Source organism: Staurois parvus, unplaced genomic scaffold (assembly GCF_062004578.1).
Source record: "Staurois parvus isolate SC_StPar_1 unplaced genomic scaffold, SC_StPar_1.0 ptg001723l, whole genome shotgun sequence".
Taxonomy (NCBI): domain Eukaryota; kingdom Metazoa; phylum Chordata; class Amphibia; order Anura; family Ranidae; genus Staurois; species Staurois parvus.
Genome location: NW_028319519.1, coordinates 537,419 through 557,694, shown reverse-complemented (window position 1 = coordinate 557,694; position 20,276 = coordinate 537,419).

Genomic DNA, 20,276 nt, shown 5'->3' with positions numbered 1-20,276 from the left:
AGGGTGAATCTCCCTGACGGGGACACAGACAGCAATAAGAACCTGCCAGGGGGACTAATCCACCTCCATTATGTCCAAAACAAAAAAAAAAAGTTTTCTCTTTAGTTATACTTCAATGACCTCCGGGGTTTAATTTTTTATTAGATAATGGAAAAAAGAGGGAAAGTTTGGGTTTGCATATTCACCTCTCTTTTTTTTTAAAATCGATCCCACAATCATTGGTGGTTATTGGTGATGCATACCCTGCCCCCCCCCCCCCCCCTCGGCTCTTGTTCAGTCGTATGATTGCTATTAGTGGTAGTTATGGGCACTGACTTTGTGTGATGTCTAGTTACATGAATGTATTATTAATCTTGTCTTTCTTTCTTTACAGGTTTATTGTCGGCTACTTCATATTTGGTAACCGTTAATTGACGGTTGCTGAGCGGTTGTGATTTTTCACACAAATTCTGAGAAGTGCAAAAATGACCCAATTCGTAAGTATTTTTTTTCACTATTCTTATGACACCCACCCACAACTGCACATACACAAAGGGATGGGGGGGGGGCTCATGACATTATCTACCTAATATGGACACATGGCTGCATTCGTTTTCATTTTCAGACTTTTTCACTAAATTTTCACCTACATATCCTGTGAAGAACACATTTCCTGTCCCTGGGTGGCTATGTTCACCTCTCCCAGGGCTGTGGATATGGGGGTACCACCGGTCCTCCTGTATGGGGCCCAGGCCAGCAGGGGGACCCAAGCAGAGGAGGAACAGAAAAAGATGGAAAAACTCCGAGAGGAGGAGGAGAGAAAATGGGAAAACAAAAAAATAGAAGACATGCAGCGGATGGATGAAATTCGCAGGAAGGAGGAAGCTAATTAGAGAAAAGCTAAAGAGAGAAGAACAAAAGAGAAAATCCAAATTACTGCCAATGTAATATAAATCTGAACGTCCACTAATCGCTTTGTTTTCATTTATAGGTGAAGCGCACAACTTCTAGCTTCCGAGTTCAGGAAGATATTATGTGGGAAGAACTGAGGAAAGGGAGGAAGAGGTGGTATGAAGAAGATCGCAGGAAAAGGAAGGCGGAAAAGATGGAATTAGAGCAGAAGATGATGGAGAAGAAGAGAAAGGAGGAGGAGGAACAGAGAAGGAGGGAAAAAAGAGAGGAGGTGGAGAGAAAATGTGAAAACAAAAAAGCACGAGACACGCAGCGGATGGATGACATTCGCAGGAGGGAGGGAGCGAATTGGATAACAGCAGTGCTAAAGAGAGAAGAACAGAAGAGAAAGGAGGAGGAACAGAGAATGGTGGATATAATCAGAGAGGAGGTGGAGAGAAAATGTGAAAACAAAAAAGCACGAGACACGCAGCGTCACTGATCGCCTCCATAGGTCGCTGATCGCTGCCATTATTACTATAAAAAATGTAAATTCTAGTATATATACACCGCCATTTGTAAATGCTATAACTTTCACGTAAACTAATTAATTTACACGTATTGGGATTTTTGTTTAGGAAAGACATGTCGCAGAATACATTTTGGCCTAAATTTATGACAAAATTTGATTTTTACATTTTTTTACTGGGCGTGTGTTATAGCAAAAAGTCCAAAATATTGTTTTTTTCTCAAAATTGTCAGTCTTTTTTTTATAGAGCAAAAAATAACCATAGAGCTGATTGGAGACCAGAATGGTGCCAATCATCTCTATAGTCTAAGAAATCGGATAGCTACGAGCATTTCATCACTTCAGTTTCGCAGGATATAAACAGCGCAATTTGTAAATTGGGAAGGCATCTGATCACACCGATCTTGGTTTGATTAGATAATGTAAGGGCAGAGGAGATATCTAGAGTCTGATAACCCCAAATTTCTGAAAAAAAGAATATATGACAATGCCCATTGAAGTTATTGGGGATATTTGCATTCCCTGTGATAGCATTAAAAGTGATAAAAAAAATTAAAGGGGCAGTGTAAATATAATTAAAAAAAATCAAAATAACTTAAACCCCCCCACATGCACACACGCACACCTATGTGCACGAGCCTTGACCCTGTGCCGGTATGTAAACAGCGGTTGTACCATGCATGTGAGGTATCGCCATGAACGTCAGCTCAAGGGCAGTAATTCTAACACTAGACCTCCTCTGTAAATCTAAAATGGTAGCTTTTAAAACCTTGCCTATGGATATTAAAAATGTATGCAGTTTGTCGCCATTGCACGGGGCATGTGCAGTGTTAAATAATGTCATGTTTGGAATCTGTTTACTGGGCATACCATCATCTTTTATATTTTACCAAATAATTGGCCAATATACTGTATTGTGTTTTTGTACATTAAAAGTAAAAAAAGTGAATTTTTGTTTTTAATTTGCTTTTGAAAAATCGCTATGCGAATATTTTATTCATTAGGGTGTCTGCTTTAAGAAAATATACAATGTTTGGGGGTTTAAATTAATTTCCTAGCAAATAAATACTGATTTTTTTCATGTGAACAAAAAGTGTCAGAAAAGAATTGATCTTCAGGTGGTTTGAAGAGTGAGTGATGTGTGGCACAAACTTCTAATGCTGGGCATAAAATCCCCCACCCCCCAAAATAACCCCTTTTTGGAAAGTAGATACACCAAACTATTTGCTGAGAGGCATGTTGAACGAATAGAAGAATTCATTTTTTTACCATAAGTTTTTGGAAAATGATAAAGATAATTTTTTTTTTTTTACACAATATTGTCAGTTAAATGATTTATTGCTCACACATGCCATTGGTATATGTGGAATTGCTCCCCAAAATACATTCTGCTACGTCTCCCGAGTATGGGGGTACCACATGTGAGAGACGTTTTGGCAGTCTAGCCAAGTACAGGACCCCAAAATCCAATAAGCACCTTCAGGCTTTTAAAAGGCTTTATTTCCTCATTACACTTCCTGACTACCTATCACAGTTTCGAAGGTCCTGAAATTTCCATCATAGCACCAAACCCCCCCACCAAATGACCACGTTTTGGAAAGTAGACACCCCAAGGAATTTGATAAGAAGCATGGTGAATATTTTGCAGATCTCGTTTGTTGCCACAAGTTTTTAGAAAATTAAGAAAAAAAACAAAAATATATTTTTTCTTTTCTTTTTTCATATTTTAAAACCTTGTGAGAAAAAATGAGATCTGCAAAATACTCACCATGCCTCTTTTTAAATTCCTTGGGGTGTCTACTTTCCAAAAAGGAGTAATTTAGGGGTGGGGTGGGGTGGGGTGGGGAGGGTTGGTGCGATCCTGACATTTCAGGGCCTCCAAAACTGTGATAGGTGGTGAGGAAGTGAAATGAGGAAGTTACGCACCTTCAGGCTTTCAAAGTGGTCATTGGATTTCAGGCTCCTGTATGTGGCTAGGCTCCCAATATATTTAGAAATAAATCATTTAAATGACAACTTTATGTAAAAAAAAAATTTGTTTTCCAGTAGCTTGTGGAAAAACAAATCTTCCATGGACTCAATATGCCTCTCAGCAGATAGCTTGGGGTGTCTACTTTCCGAAAAGGGGTCATTTGGGGGTGTTTGTACTGTCCTGGTATTTTAGCACCTCAAGAAATGTGATGGGCAGTCAGAAAGTAAAAGCTGTGTAAATTGCAGTATCTGTAGCACAGTTTGTAGACGCTATAACGTTCACACAAAGCAATCAATTTACACTTATTGGGATTTTTTTACCAAAACCATGTAGCAGAATAAATTTTGGCCTAAATTTATAAGTTTGCGTTTAATATATATTTTTTATAGCCAAAAGTAAAAAATATAGTTTTTCTGCAAAATTTTTGGTTTTTTTTGTTTATAGAGCAAAAAATAAAAAGCGCAGAGGTGATCAAATACCAGCAAAAGAAAGCTCTATTTGTGAGAAAAAAGGATGTAAATTTCGTTTGGGTGCAGCATTGCATGACCGCGCAATTATCAGTTAAATTAGTGCAGCGCCGAGTAGCAAAAAGAGGCGTGGTCTTTAAGGAGGGTAAATCCTCTGGAGGGCGAGGGGTTAAATATAATAGATAGATATATAGATGTACAGATAGATAATAATGATGTATATACAGGGACATGCTGGCTGTGATAGTTTTAAATCCTAACTGAAATTTTAGTTTAGCTCAGCTGATGACATTTTGGGGGAATTAAAGCAAATGTCATGTACAGTCTCTGTAATTAGTAACACGCTTTTCCCCAACTTATATCATGACGTTATTATATTAAACAATTGCATTCATTAAATTAATATCATTTAATTAAATCATTACATTACATTAATCAGTTACATCAGTTACATTAATATTATTTAAATAATTCCATTCATTAATGACACCGATATCATGACATTAATATCCCCATTGCACTGCACAGGAGACATGGCTGGGCATTTGTTTGCACCTTTGACCATATATGGTATCAGTTCCATGAAGACCAAAGCTGGGCAACGCCCTATAGAATATAATCCGCCCCGGTCTATGCAGAAAAGCCTGTGTACAATGTCATTTATTACAATATGACCATTTCTCATTATTTGCACCAATTAGAAAAGCCTGTGCTAAGGAAGTGAAGGGTGAATCTCCCTGACGGGGACACAGACAGCAATAAGAACCTGCCAGGGGGACTAATCCATCTCCACTATGTCCAAAACAAACAAAAAAAAGTTTTGTCTTTAGTTATACTTTAATGACCTCCGGGGTTTTAATTTTTTATTAGATAATGGAAAAAAGAGGGAAAGTTTGGGTTTGCATATTCACCTCTCTTTTTTTTTTTAAATCGATCCCACAATCATTGGTGGTTATTGGTGATGCATACCCTGCCCCCCCCCCTCGGCTCTTGTTCAGTCGTATGATTGCTATTAGTGGTAGTTATGGGCACTGACTTTGTGTGATGTCTAGTTACATGAATGTATTATTAATCTTGTCTTTCTTTCTTTACAGGTTTATTGTCGGCTACTTCATATTTGGTAACCGTTAATTGACAGTTGCTGAGCGGTTGTGATTTTTCACACAAATTCTGAGAAGTGCAAAAATGACCCAATTCGTAAGTATTTTTTTTTCACTATTCTTATGACACCCACCCACAACTGCACATACACAAAGGGATGGGGGGGGGGGGGCTCATGACATTATCAACCTAATATGGACACATGGCTGCATTCGTTTTCATTTTCAGACTTTTTCACTAAATTTTCACCTACATATCCTGTGAAGAACACATTTCCTGTCCCTGGGTGGCTATGTTCACCTCTCCCAGGGCTGTGGATATGGGGGTACCACCGGACCTCCTGTATGGGACCCAGGCCAGCAGGGGGACCCAAGCAGTAGGGTGAATTGGATGTAGACATGGAGTGTGATTGGCACAGTGGGGGGGGGGAAGCTACTTGAATCGATCCCCTGTATGACTCTCTGCAGCAGCTGAAAGCTGGATTCTTCTCTTTTCCTTCCCGACAACTTTCAGCCACTGCAGGGAGAGCCATACAGGGGATCAGTTCCAGTAACTGCCCCCTCGCCATAGCCATCACTCTCCTTGTGCACCATACATTTCCCTTTGCTGCCCAGGCCCCCCTGTGTACCCCCAATTTACTCCATTGTTTTGCTATACAGCGCTGCACTAGTTTAACTGACAATTGCGCGGTTATGCAATACGGTACATAAATAAAATTTATGTCCTTTTCTTCACGCAAATGGAGCTTTCTTTCAGTGGTATTTGATCACCTGTGTGCTTTTTATTTTCGGCGTTATAAACTAAAAAAATTTTTAAGAAAAAAAATGTTTTGTAAAAAACGATATTTTCTGATTTCGGTCATAAAAAATATCCAAAAAAACTAAAATTTCATCATAAATTTAGGCCAAATTGTATTCTGCTACATGTTTTTGGTTATAAAAATCCCAATAAGTGTAAATTGATTGCTTTGTGTGAACGTTATAGCGTCTACAAACTGTGGTACAGATACTGCAATTTACACAGCTTTTACTTTCTGACTGCCCATCACATTTCTTGAGGTGCTAAAATACCAGGACAGTACAAACACCCCCAAATGACCCCTTTTCAGAAAAAAGACACCCTAAGCTATCTGCTGAGAGGCATATTGAGTCCATGGAAGATTTGTTTTTCCACAAGCTACTGGAAAACAAATTTTTTTTTTTTTACATAAAGTTGTCATTTAAATGATTTATTTCTAAATATATTGGGAGCCTAGCCACATACAGGAGCCTGAAATCCAATGACCACTTTGAAAGCCTGAAGGTGCGTAACTTCCTCATTTCACTTCCTCACTACCTATCAGAGTTTTGGAGGCCCTGAAATGTCAGGATCGCACCAACCCTCCCCACCCCACCCCTAAATTACCCCTTTTTGGAAAGTAGACACCCCAAGGAATTTAAAAAGAGGCATGGTGAGTATTTTGCAGATCTCATTTTTTCTCACAAGGTTTTAAAATATGAAAAAAGAAAAGAAAAAATATATTTTTGTTTTTTTTCTTAATTTTCTAAAAACTTGTGGCAACAAACGAGATCTGCAAAATATTCACCATGTTTCTTATCAAATTCCTTGGGGTGTCTACTTTCCAAAACGTGGTCATTTGTTGGGGGGGTTTGGTGCTATGATGGAAAATTCAGGACCTTCGAAACTGTGATAGGTAGTCAGGAAGTGTAATGAGGAAATAAAGCCTTTTAAAAGCCTGAAGGTGCTTATTGGATTTTGGGGTCCTGTACTTGGCTAGACTGCCAAAACGTCTCTCACATGTGGTACCCCCATACTCGGGAGACGTAGCAGAATGTATTTTGGGGAGCAATTCCACATATACCAATGGCATGTGTGAGCAATAAATCATTTAATTGACAATTTTGTGTAAAAAAAAAAAAATTATCTTTGTCATTTTCCAAAAACTTGTGGTAAAAAAAAGAATTCTTCTATTCGTTCAACATGCCTCTCAGCAAATAGTTTGGTGTATCTACTTTCCAAAAAGGGGTCATTTTGGGGGGTGGGGGATTTTATGCCCAGCATTAGAAGTTTGTGCCACACATCACTCACTCTTCAAACCACCTGAAGATCAATTCTTTTCTGACACTTTTTGTTCACATGAAAAAAATCAGTATTTTTTTGCTAGGAAATTAATTTAAACCCCCAAACATTATATATTTTTTTAAAGCAGATGTTGCACATACGGTAAAAAATTCAACTGTGCGAAGGATGGGTCGGGTGAAACCAGAAGTGTTTTATTAGGAATGGCTGTAACAAACACAGAAAACCCTTAATTACATGTGACTGGATATGTTCACTGTAATCACTGTCCTCTATACATTACTAAATATTTCCATATACATTAATAAACATCTTTAATTGCAATACTGAATATCTAGACCTCTGCAGATATGCTAGTGACCTATTCTGCATAACAATAGCGTATTACAATAGAGAAATCACATTCCCTGTATCTTAGTGCCAAATCACATAGCTGCAATATATATTCACATTTATGCTACAAGTAATCTGATTGCATAATAGTAACAGCGACATTTACTGACCACCAGGACATGTTAAGTCATTTTGTCCTATTTATCATGTTAAACAGCCTCCTGCTTAACTGTAACAAACACAGAAAACCCTTAATTACATGTGACTGGATATGTTCACTGTAATCACTGGCCTGTAGGAAACAAAGTGTTAGACTTTCAGTTCCTACTTCTGTGTCTTCCTAATATCACAGGAAGTAGTTCTGCCCTCTTGTGATGGTACAATAAAAATGCAATCACTAGTATCTTCTATTGACAAAGATAGATTACTGTTATATTAGGTATTAGGCTTTGGATTTAAATTTTATTGGGCTGCCTATTTTCTACACCTCTTACACAGACACCCTAATGAATAAATTACTCGCACAGCGATTTTTCAAAAGCAAATTAAAAACAAAAATTCACTTTTTTTACTTTTAATGTACAAAAACACAATACAGTATATTGGACAATTATTTGGTAAAATATAAAAGATGATGGTATGCCCAGTAAACAGATTCCAAACATGACATTATTTAACACTGCACATGCCCCGTGCAATGGCGACAAACTGCATACATTTTTAATATCCATAGGCAAGGTTTTAAAAGCTACCATTTTAGATTTACAGAGGAGGTCTAGTGTTCGAATTACTGCCCTTGATCTGACGTTCATGGCGATACCTCACATGCATGGTACAACCGCTGTTTACATACCGGCACAGGGTCAAGGCTCGTGCACATAGGTGTGCGTGTGTGTGCATGTGGGGGGGGGGGGTTAAGTTATTTTGTTTTTTTTTTAATTATTTTTACACTGCCCCTTTCATTTTTTTTATCACTTTTAATGCTATCACAGGGAATGCAAATATCCCCAATAACTTCAATGGGCATTGTCATATATTCTTTTTTTCAGAAATTTGGGGTCTATCAGACTCTAGATATCTCCTCTGCCCTTACATTATCTAATCAAACCAAGATCGGTGTGATCAGATGCTTTCCCAATTTACAAATTGCACTGTTTATATCCTGCGAAACTGAAGTGATGACATGCTCGTAGCTATCCGATTTCTTAGACTATAGAGATGATTGGCACCATTCTGGTCTCCAATCAGCGCTATGGTTATTTTTTGCTCTATAAAAAAAAAGACTGACAATTTTGAGAAAAAAACAATATTTTGGACTTTTTGCTATAACACACGCCCAGTAAAAAAATTTAAAAATCAAATTTTGTCATAAACTTAGGCCAAAATGTATTCTGCGACATGTCTTTGCTAAACAAAAATCCCAATACGTGTAAATTAATTGGTTTACGTGAAAGTTATAGCATTTACAAATGGCGGTGTGTATATACTAGAATTTAAATTTTTTATACTAATAATGGCAGCGATCAGCGACCTATGGAGGCGATCAGTGAATTATGGCGGGACTGTGGCAGACATTCTGACACTGGGGGAAAACTGACTTGGGGTCACTGACATCCCCAGTGACACCAATATAGTGATCAGTGTAAAAAAAAACCCACTGCCACTATGTAATTATTGGGGAGGAAGGGGTTAACTTTTGGAGAAAATCAAAGGGTTAACTGTGTGAGCGGAGTGTTTCACTAGGGGGCGGTAATGTGTTCTTCACAGGTACACACTGGTCTGGAAAGCTAAACTCTGCTATCTGGTACAGTGTGCTGGAAACTGACAGGGAGGAGAGCTGCAGTGTAAACACATTTTTCTCCTTCACTGACGTGCGTTGATGAGGTGGCACTGACATGCAGCAATGATGGGCACTGATAGGCGGCACTGGTGGGCACTGATAGGCTGCACTGGTGGGCATTGATGAGGAGGCACTGATGATGCTGCACTGATATGCAGCAATGATGGGCACTGATAGGCGGCACTGACTTGACAGCACTGACTGGCACTGTTGGGTGCTGATTATCAGGGCACTGATCATCACTGCCAATCTGCTGTGTGACATTTGCCGGTTATCGGCAGTACTTTCCTCGTGCCGTCACAGCGTGAGGAAAGTGCTACTGATAACCGGCAAATGTATTTACTCGGTGATCTGCTGTGTCATTGGAGACAGCTGATCACGTGGTAAAAGGCCGCTGTGATTGGCCTTTACTTCATCACACGATCAGCTGTGTCTGTAGGTTGTGAAGTGGTTACAATTGTCCTATTGTTGGCCAATTGCACACTGCTGTATTCTCTGCGGTATCTTTTTTTTTTCACTTTTTTCAAAATGTTATTGATTTCAACAAAGAGGTGATACAGAGTAATAAAAGCGTTTAGAAGTGCTGTAATGACATTTCTGAGCAGATGACATTCAGGTAACACACTATATTCGTATATACAGGATGAACTCCAGGAAGAGATGACGTGCATCCTGACCCGGGTATCAACCAAAACAAAGAGAAAAAAAAAAGAGAGCTACATAAGGTACGTTGAAGCAATTCAAGCCAAGTATTGTCATCATATAATCATCGATGGGGGTGATCAGATGGGTTTCACCACAGATATTCCGGTGACAGGCAGAAACTATGTGATGAGAGGGTCACTGGAGAGATCATTTAGTCAGGGTGACCAATTTGCTAGAAATTTGGGGATTTTTAAATGAGCTTTAGCAAACACATATTCCATATTTAGAATTTGGTTAGGAATGGAAATAAGTTGTGGAATATTTGGTGGTGTTTGATTTTTCCAGGTGCGAGCAACAGATAGGCGTGCTGCTATCAAGATGTGTGTGATAATGGAGTGGTACTGACTAAGCCATCGCTCCAGGCTAATTCCGAGCAGCGCCAGTTGGGGTGTAAGATCATGGGATATACCTGGAATTCTTCTAATTAGGGACTGTACATCAATCCAAAAGGAAATTAAAATAGGGCAAGTCCACCAGATGTGTACTGTTGTTCCTCTATGGCCACAATTTCTCCAGCAAGCTGGAGAGTTGGATGGAAAGAGATGGGAGAGGTTTGCTGGTGTGTAATACCAGTTGTGAAGGATTTTTGGGCTCTCTCCCAGTGGATGAGATTTCTAGAGAATCGTAGGGTAGATTGAGTTGCTGCATGCCATTCGGTTAAATCCAGCTAGAAGTTGAGCGATTTGTCCCAAGTTTCCATGGAAGGCAATATTTGTTCTGCGCATTGGGAATGTAGCAGTTTATAGATGTGTGAGATTCCTTTTAACGAGGATGATGGATGTTCAAAGAAGCGTATGATATCTCTCTGCAGTATCTTAATTCTTTCATTAAAACCTCAGTCTGAGCTCTTTTTCTCTAGTAAATTTGGGCCTAGTCTTGTCATGGGAATTGTCCTGCCATTGTCCTCCATGTAGTAAACAAACCTGTTAATGCATTTCATGTTTTCTCTAGTACATTTTAACCAGTTCTCTCATTAGAAAAATGCCCTGCTGCTGGCTAATGTTACATGTTTATCCTCTGCAGTCACTCAAAGTGGAACTTTCTCTATCAACATGGACTATTTTAAATCCTTATGCTGCTAGCATGACTAAATGGATAGGAAGTATAATATATTTATTTGGTTTACATACTTTTTTTCACATTTCTTCAGTTACTTCCTGTTTTCCAGCTTAGAAGAAGTTGCCCAGCAGCAGGACAGATGAAAAAAGGGACATCCACGGTAAACTACCCGCTGATTTCTTTCCATCTTTGAAATCGGGCCTTTTACCATCTGATGAAAAAGCGTATCGCTAATAATGATAAATAGAAAAAAAAAATATTTTAAAACTGAAATGATTCAGATTGGAATGCTGCTGCTTTATGTAAGCCAAGCTAGATGGAAAAGAAAAAAAATCAATTTCACAGCCCCAATATGCACTGCCAAGGTACACTGTTACACTCGCTTCACATCTGTGCTGGTGGTGCCGCTGCAGGACCCGCACAAATACCTGCAGCCGCACCACCCACACAGAGGAAGGCGGGGGCCAATAATTCTAATGGCACACCACTCACACTGGAAATCGCAACCATACTGGGTTCCCGTGCGGGCTGCGATTTCCTAAGTAGTGCAGGGACTTCTTCCCTGCGTGTCCCGGGGCACGGGGGTCCATGCAAATGAATGCAAATCACGGCCCGCACGACCGCACAGATGTGAACCCGGGGTAACTGGGACTGTCAGTGAAAATCATACTGTTCTGTAACTCCATACACAGATTCAAGGCATTCCCAAGCATATTATTAACCCCTTGCCCTCCTGAGGATTTACCCCCCTTCCTGACCAGGCCATTTTTCATGATACGGCGCTGCGTTACTATAACTGACAATTGTGCGGTCCCAAATTAAATTTACGTCCTTTTTTTTCCCACGAATGGAGCTTTGATTGATTGGTATTTGTTTTTATTTTTTGCACTATAAACAAAAAAAAAAAAAATTTTGAAAAAACCCCCCATATTTTTGACTTTTTGCTATTAACCATTTGCTGCCCGCCCTATGGCCGAACGGCGGCCGGCAAATTTCATCAGCGTTCCGGGTGAACGCCATATTGCGTCCTCCCGCACATGTGCAGATTGCGCTCCTCCAATGACAGATCTGGGTATCGGCCCCGTTGCTGGTACCATGTGACCTGCGGTGACCAATCACAGCAGGTCACATGACAGTTGTATACAATGGATGGCTTCATTCATGCCATCCATTGTATACTAGTATCTAGCTGTGAATGGTCACAGCTAATCACATGCACATGTCATGTGATTAGCTGTGGCCAAATCACAGCTAAGCACAAAAAAAAACAAAACGCTGAATGAATCGATGTCATTCAGGTAAATGATTGCTTATAGCAAAGTCATTCTTTGCTATAAGCAAATTGTGTGAAAAAAAAAAAATACTGATCATATTGGTGACAATATGTAAAAAAAAAAATAGTGAAACTAATTTTTTTAATTTTTTAATTTTCGGAAAAATTATGACAAAAAAACATACAACTTCAAAAAATTTGCCATGCCTGTTATGAAGTACGTCGGACTGTCTACTCTGCAAAAATGGGTCATTTGGGGGATATCTGTACTGTCCTGACATTTGGGGGATATCTGTACTGTCCTGACATTTGGGGGATATCTGTACTGTTCTGACATTTGGAGGATATCTGTACTGTCCTGACATTTGGGGGATATCTGTACTGTCCTGACATTTGGGGGATATCTGTACTGTCCTGACATTTGGGGGATATCTGTACTGTTCTGACATTTGGGAGATATCTGTACTGTCCTGACATTTGGGGGATATCTGTACTGTCCTGACATTCTTGGACCTCATGAAATTAGATTGGCCGTCAGTACTTCAGGATTGATCAATATTCAGATCTATCCCATAGTTTGTGAACTCTATAACTTTCCTACAAACTAAAAAACACATCGTAATTTGGGTTATTTTCACCAAAGACATGGAGCAGAATACATCTCGGCCTAAATTTATGAAGAACAATTATTTATTTGCAAACTTTTATAACAGAAACAAAGAAAAATGTGTGTTTTTTTCAAAATCTTTGGTCTTTTTTTGTTAATTTAGCAAAAAATAAAAACCCCAGCGATGATTAAATACCACCAAAAGAAAGCTCTAGTTGTGTGAAGAAAATGATACAATTTTAGTTTGGGTACAGTGTTGTATGACCGTGCAATTGTCATTCAAAGTGTGAGAGCGCTGAAACCTGAAAACTGGCCTGGGCAGGAAGGTGTAAAATTGCCCGGTATTGAATTGGTTAAACATGGGCAGTAAAAAATTTTTAAAAATCTACATTTCTTGATAAATTGAGGCCAATGTATTCTGTGACATGTCTTTGCTAAATAAAAATCCCAATATGTGTAAATTAATAGGCTTTTGTGAAAGCCATAACCTTTGATACTGAACCTCGTGACACGGAAAATTGGCGACTTCAGTTACAGAGGCACCAGCTAAGCGGCACCAACAATTTGCCTAATCTCAGTCCCTTGGCAGTGGGGGGAGGGGGGCAGAAGGGGTACCTGCCCTGGGTGCCACGTTGAGGGGGGTGTGCTGGAGATTGGTTCCGCTCCTCATTGACTGAGTGACTTTAGGCTCACTCTTGCTGGAAGGAGGATTTGTCTTTCTCCTCCCTCCAGGCTGCAGAGGGCAGCAAAGAGCCGGGATGCTGGCAGCCCTTCTGTCCCTCTGCTTTGTTTTTGGATCCCTTACCTGAGCTGAGGGGAAGGGGACATGAATGGCGGACTGAAAAATACCATGTGAGTCAGATATTATCCCATATATACAGCTGAGAAAAGTGAGGCCAGCCTGGGCCGTATTGTATGTTTATCACCCTATAAATGTCCCTGGGGGAGGGGGGGGACTGTCATGGCTGCTTAGCAACTGAGTTCACACTGCTGATAGGTCTGGACCGGGCCTACGGTATTTCTGAGCACACATGTATTGTACGCCGTCCACACCGAGTACATGTATGGAGGGATTGTACGCCGTCCACACCGAGTACATGTATGATGGGATTGTACGCCGTCCGCACCGACTACATGTATGGAGGGATTGTACGCCGTCTGCACCGAGTACATGTATGGAGGGATTGTACGCCGTCCGCACCGAGTACATGTATGGAGGGATTGTACACCGTCCGCACCGAGTACATGTATGGAGGGATTGTACGCCGTCTGCACCGAGTACATGTAGGGAGGGATTGTACGCCGTCCACACCGAGTACATGTATGGTGGGATTGTACGCCGTCCGCACCGAGTACATGTATGGAGGGATTGTACGCCGTCCGCACCGAGTACATGTATGGAGGGATTGTACGCCGTCCGCACCGAGTACATGTATGGAGGGATTGTACGCCGTCCGCACCGAGTACATGTATGGTGGGATTGTACGCCGTCCGCACCGAGTACATGTATGATGGGATTGTACAAGGCCGGGCTTCAATCAGAATGTCCTAGGCCACCTTTTTAAAGACCCGGCCTTTCCTGGCACTCTTTGTTTACATCCAAAAATCAGTCATTTCTTGCTAGAAAATTACCGAGAACCCCCAAATATTATGAATTTTTTTTAGCAGAAGCCCTGGAGAATAAAATGGAGGTCATTGCAATCTTTTATGTCACACGGTTTTTGCGCAGCAGTTTTTCAAATGCATTTTTATTGGAAGAAAACACTTTAATAAAAAAGAAAGTAAAAAAAAAAACAAACCACAATATATACCCCCTTTACCAGTTTGGAGTTACAAAGGAGGTCTGTTGTTAGAATTACCGTATTTTTCGCTCCATAAGATGCACCTAGGTTTTAGAGGCAGAAAACAGGAAAAAAAATATTCGGAACCAATGAACTGCAGACACAGTACAGGAGATGACCAGAGACTGCGGACACAGTACAGGAGATGACCAGAGACTGCGGACACAGTACAGGAGATGACCAGAGACTGCGGACACAGTACAGGAGATGACCAGAGACTGCGGACACAGTACAGGAGATGACCAGAGACTGCGGACACAGTACAGGAGATGACCAGAGACTGCGGACACAGTACAGGAGATGACCAGAGACTGCGGACACAGTACAGGAGATGACCAGAGACTGCGGACATAGTACAGAAGATGACCAGAGACTGCGGACACAGTACAGGAGATGACCAGAGACTGCGGACACAGTACAGGAGAGGACCAGAGACTGCTGACATAGCACAGTAGATGACCAGAGACTGCGGACATAGCACAGGAGAGGACCAGAGACTGCTGACATAGCACAGGAGATGACCAGAGACTGCGGACAGTACAGGAGATGACCAGAGACTGCGGACATAGCACAGGAGATGACCAGAGACTGCGGACATAGCACAGGAGATGACCAGAGACTGCGGACATAGCACAGGAGATGACCAGAGACTGCGGACATAGCACAGGAGATGACCAGAGACTGCGGACAGTACAGGAGATGACCAGAGACTGCGGACATAGCACAGGAGATGACCAGAGACTGCGGACAGTACAGGGATGACCAGAGACTGCGGACAGTACAGGAGATGACCAGAGACTGCGGACACAGTACAGGAGATGACCAGAGACTGCGGACACAGTACAGGAGATGACCAGAGACTGCAGACATAGCACAGGAGAGGACCAGAGACTGCTGACATAGCACAGGAGATGACCAGAGACTGCGGACACAGTACAGGAGATGACCAGAGACTGCGGACATAGCACAGGAGATGACCAGAGACTGCGGACATAGCACAGGAGATGACCAGAGACTGCGGACATAGCACAGGAGATGACCAGAGACTGCGGACATAGCACAGGAGATGACCAGAGACTGCGGACATAGCACAGGAGATGACCAGAGACTGCGGACATAGCACAGGAGATGACCAGAGACTGCGGACATAGCACAGGAGATGACCAGAGACTGCGGACATAGCACAGGAGATGACCAGAGACTGCGGACATAGCACAGGAGATGACCAGAGACTGCGGACAGTACAGGAGATGATCAGAGACTGCGGACAGTACAGGAGATGATCAGAGACTGCGGACATAGCACAGGAGATGACCAGAGACTGCGGACATAGCACAGGAGATGACCAGAGACTGCGGACAGTACAGGAGATGACCCGAGACTGCAGACACAGTACAGGAGATGACCAGAGACTGCGGACATAGTACAGGAGATGACCAGAGACTGCTGACATAGCACAGGAGAGGACCAGAGACTGCTGACATAGCACAGGAGAGGACCAGAGACTGCTGACATAGCACAGGAGATGACCAGAGACTGCGGACAGTACAGGAGATGACCAGAGACTGCGGACATAGTACAGGAGATGACCAGAGACTGCGGACATAGCACAGGAGATGACCAGAGACTGCGGACATAGCACAGGAGATGACCAGAGACTGCGGACATAGCACAGGAGATGACCAGAGACTGCGGACAGTACAGGAGATGACCAGAGACTGCGGGCAGTACAGGAGATGACCAGAGACTGCGGACATAGTACAGGAGATGATCAGAGACTGCGGACAGTACAGGAGATGATCAGAGACTGCGGACAGTACAGGAGATGATCAGAGTCTGTGGACATAGCACAGGAGATGACCAGAGACTGCGGACAGTACAGGGATGACCAGAGACTGCGGGCAGTACAGGAGATGACCAGAGACTGCGGACACAGTACAGGAGATGACCAGAGACTGCGGACATAGTTCAGGAGATGACCAGAGACTGCGGACATAGTACAGGAGATGACCAGAGACTGCGGACACAGTACAGGAGATGACCAGAGACTGCGGACACAGTACAGGAGATGACCAGAGACTGCGGACAGTACAGGAGATGACCAGAGACTGCGGACAGTACAGGAGATGACCAGAGACTGTGGACAGTACAGGAGATGACCAGAGACTGTGGACAGTACAGGAGATGACCAGAGACTGCGGACAGTACAGGAGATGACCAGAGACTGCGGACAGTACAGTAGATGACCAGAGACTGCGGACAGTACAGGAGATGACCAGAGACTGCGGACAGTACAGGAGATGACCAGAGACTGCGGACAGTACAGGAGATGACCAGAGACTGTGGACAGTACAGGAGATGACTGCTGACCTTTGGGGAGGGGGGGGAGCGGGTAGCTGAATTTGACAGGTACCCGCTCTTACTTCCGCGGAGTTGTTCTTTAGTTAGTGTCCGCTCTGCAGCGGGACCTTACCTGTTCCTCTATCCAGCCACCTGCTGTCTTCCCGGCTTCTGTAGTGTGAGCGCTCTGCTTGACAGCCGGGTGCCCAGTGCGCATGAGCGAGAAGTACTGCGCTTTGTGATTGGTCCAGCGGCTTCTGGGATCTGTCATGTGTCCCAGGTGCCGCCTTACCATTCACAAAGAGCACCGCTTCTTGCGCATGCGCACTTAGCACCTGGCTGTCAAGCCGATCGCCCACACTACAGAAGCCGGAAGACAGCGCGCCGCTGGATAGAGGAACAGGTAAGGTCCCGCTGCAGAGCTGAGCGGCCGGCCTGTATTCTGACACGGCGGCGGTGGAAATACCGGACCAGCCGCTCCATATTCGCTCCATAAGACGCACTGACATTTACCTCTTTTTCTGGGGAAAAAAGTGAGTCTTATGGAGCGAAAAATACGGTATTTCGCTCACTTTGATGTTCGCGGCGATACCTCACGTGTGGTGCGATCACCCTTTACATATGTGGGCGTGACCTACATGTGTGTTCACCACTGCGCGCAAGCACAGGGGGACGGGAGTGCTATAATTTTTTTTTTATTATTATTTTATGTTTTTTTTCTTTGTTTTTTTTACACTGTCCTTTTACATTTTTTTTAATCAGTTTTTTTGCTACCGCAAGAAATGTAAACATCGCATGCGATGACAATACAGCATGACAGGTCCTCTTTATGGAGAGATCTGGGATCTATAAGACTCCATATCTCTCATCTACCTTTTAAAAGCAAAACGCTGGAACAGGAAGTGACATCATGATGATGCTCTGATCTTCCTAGGCCATAGAGATGAGTGAAGGCCATCTTTCCTCCACTCATTGCTATGCCATGCTGCGGCAGATCGGTTCCCAGAGCTACCAATCGTCATAAATTTAGGCCAAAATGTATTCTGTGACATGTCTTTGCTAAAAAAAAAATCCCAATACGTGTAAATTAATAGGTTTTCGTGAAAGTTATAGCGTTTACAAATGGCGGTATATATACTGGGATATTTTTTTTTTATACTAGTAATGGTGGCAATCAGCGAGTTAGAGTGGGACTGCGGCGGGCATTCTGACCATAACTGACACTGACTAACTGCCACTGACATCTCCAGTGACACTAATACAGTGATCACGTATATACACATGATTTTGCGCAGCCCCACCTCCCTGTAGCAGTACTTCTGCTATAGGGTGGTCGGGAAGCGGTTAAAATGGTTTGTGTATTTTCATTGCTGCCTTTGAAGCCACATAACATACCCTGTCCCTGCTGTATAGTGTATTTATTTGGTACATGCCCCCCTTGGCAGCGCACAGCTTCTCGGGATTTTTTATATACAGTGGTAGCCTATTAGCTCTAAGAATGGCCAGAATTCAGCAACAAGATTCATTCCCTATAGACTCCGCCTCTAAGTTGGGGTTTCCCTCATTTTGAATAAGATCCACCCTGGAAGAACTAAACTCCGGCAAATTCGCCCGTCACTAAATCCGATGCTGCAGCTCCATCTGGTCCCATCGCATTCTGCATTGAATGTAAAGTATAAAGAGACCTGAGAAACAATGACCTGACTCCCTGGTTTATGATCAGCGGAAACCCCATGAAAAAGGGGTGTGGCCTTAATATATGGGACTGAGTGGATATCACAGCTATTTTTCACCTCGGGGTCAGTAGCAGATAGATGTCCTTATTAATCCAACCGTATTACAGATCATTTATTTAAAGTGTTACTAAAAACACAACAGTAAAATCAGTCGGTATATGCAGTCATGCATGCTTGTTCTACTCACTGTGGGACCTAAGGGGTTAATCCTCTGCATTATCTAAAGAGGCTGTTTGATCTTGTCTTCTTCGATCCTTCTTTTCTTCTACTGTCCCCAATCTATTTGCTGATAGAACAGAGCCTTTGGAGTCACTCTGTACATGCTCAGCTTAGTGTGTATGTGCTAGAGTGTTTTTTTTTTCTTGGGAGAGTGCATGTGAACAGCACAGGGCCAATCAGCGCTATCCAGAGGGTCAGGGGTCATGCAGCCTCATAGGGCAGTCATAGGAGAATGAAAACTCCTCCTACTATCTTTAACCAGTGCTCTGCTGGACACTGATAGAAGTCACAAGGCTGCTGTATGCTGCTGATGAGTAAAGGTATTTAGCAGTTTATATTTACGAAAATAATTGCATTTCCGTGTTTTGTGTACTGTGGGAGACCAGATATGGTGAATGCAGGGCCCAGGGAGAGCGGATATAGTGAATGCAGGGTCCGGGAAGACCAGATATAGTGAATGCAGGGTTCGGGGAGACCAGATATAGTGAATGCAGGGCCCGGGGAGAGCGGACATAGTGAATGCAGGGTCTGGGGTGACTAGATATAGTGAATGCAGGGTCCGGGGAGAGCGGATATAGTGAATGCGGGGTCCAGGGAGAGCGGATATAGTGAATGCAGGGTCCGGGAAGACCAGATATAGTGAATGCAGGGTCCGGGGAGACCAGATATAGTGAATGCAGGGCCCGGGGAGAGTGGACATATTGAATTCAGGGTCTGGGGTGACTAGATATAGTGAATGCAGGGTCCGGGGAGACCAGATATAGTGAATGCTGGGTCCAGGGAGGCCAGATATAGTGAATGCGGGGTCTGGGGAGACCGGATATAGTGAATGCAGGGTCTGGGGAGACCGGATATAGTGAATGCGGGGTCTGGGAGAGAGGATATAGTGAATGCAGGGTCCGGGGAGACCAGATATAGTGAATGCAGGGTTCGGGGAGAGCGGATATAGTGAATGCAGGGTCCGGGGAGACCAGATATAGTGAATGCAGGGTCCGGGGAGAGCGGATATAGTGAATGTAGGGCCAATATGAGGCAGAAGGGTACACTAAATGTTTTTTTGGATGATGATATACACCTTTGTATAAGTTTGTTATTAGCGCATACCTTTTTAATTAGGATTATTTTTAGATCCCAACTGACTGTTCAGTTTAAACAACCTGCAGCAGTTCCATGAAGACCAAAGCTGGGCAACGCCCTATAGAATATAATCCGCCCCGGTCTATGCAGAAAAGCCTGTGTACAATGTCATTTATTACAATATGACCATTTCTCATTATTTGCACCAATTAGAAAAGCCTGTGCTAA